This window comes from Myotis brandtii, unplaced genomic scaffold (genome assembly GCF_000412655.1).
Source record: "Myotis brandtii unplaced genomic scaffold, ASM41265v1 scaffold3267, whole genome shotgun sequence".
In the NCBI taxonomy this organism is placed as follows: domain Eukaryota; kingdom Metazoa; phylum Chordata; class Mammalia; order Chiroptera; family Vespertilionidae; genus Myotis; species Myotis brandtii.
Genome location: NW_005362569.1, coordinates 26,050 through 27,305, shown reverse-complemented (window position 1 = coordinate 27,305; position 1,256 = coordinate 26,050).

Here is a 1,256-nt window from a genome sequence, read left to right as displayed (position 1 = left end):
ATTGGGGACCAGAAGGGCATTATTTGCTCTTATTGAAGTAAATGGAACATAAATTATGTTTGTTGTATTACATAAGAAGATTGTTTGCTATAGAAAAACAAATAGTACCCAACATTCACGAGGCACCAAATGTTCAAACCTTAAATCTTTGGTAACACCCATCTTGGTCTGATGCTTTCTCTGCCCAGAGACATAAGATAAAATTCACAGCTGCTCAGCACTTTAGCAAGTTACAGCTGTGGCCAGGGTATCTCCACTTGAACAGCACGTGTTTCCTTCAACATTTGATCTAAAGGTGTAGTACTTTTTGTTCTTCAATCCTGAACACAGACCACAGATCCTAGCATCATAATAGTTGTCTACCATGTTTGACAGATGATTGACATGAGATTTGTTCAGACAATTTGAAGATCCTAATCAAAGCAGGGGCACTCCCAGCTAGCTTGCTTGCCTGGAATGATATGCCCAGCCACAGAGCCAGGCTGCAATGATTGGAGTGCTTCGGACATTTACTCGGTTTATTGCATTAGATCTAAAACTCCACCAGGTTGCCCTAACCGGTTTGGCTCAGTGGCTAGAACATCGGACTGCAGACTGAAGGGTCTCAGGTTCGATTCCGGTCAAGGGCATGTACCTTGGTTGCGGGCACATCCCCAATAGGGAGTGTGCAGGAAGCAGCTGATCAATGTTTCTCTCTCATCGATGTTTCTAACTCTCTATCCCTCTCCCTTCCTCTCTGTAAAAAAATCAATAAAATATATTTAATAAAATAAAACTACACCAGATAGTTCAAGTCAAGTGCTGAAGCCACATCTCTCAGGTCTGAGATTTTAAAATTGTGGATCATTAAATTTGTAGATTACCACCAACATTCTGAAAACTAATATCGGCTCAATTACATCCAAGTGCTGCTCACATCGCCATGGTAAATGCTGTTTTGCCAACGTTTTGTTTCAACTGTTTTATGCGTGCATAGCACCACGCTGTGAACGTGACGGCGTTTGAGAGCCTTGGTGAAATGGAAAGGGCTCGGAGTTTAGCAGGAAAAGCGCGCAGCGGGCTTCAGGGGCGCCCCACGCCTCAAAGGGAACAGCCAGCGTAGGCGCAGGGATTCATTCGCACAGACGTTTTGCTCACACGATTAAAAAGAGCAGATTGGTCCAGCCGTGAATGCCCCGCCCACAACGTCTCGTCCACCAATGGGTGTGAGGCCACGAGGACCGGCGCAAGGGCGGGGCGCGCGTCGCGCGGGCTCC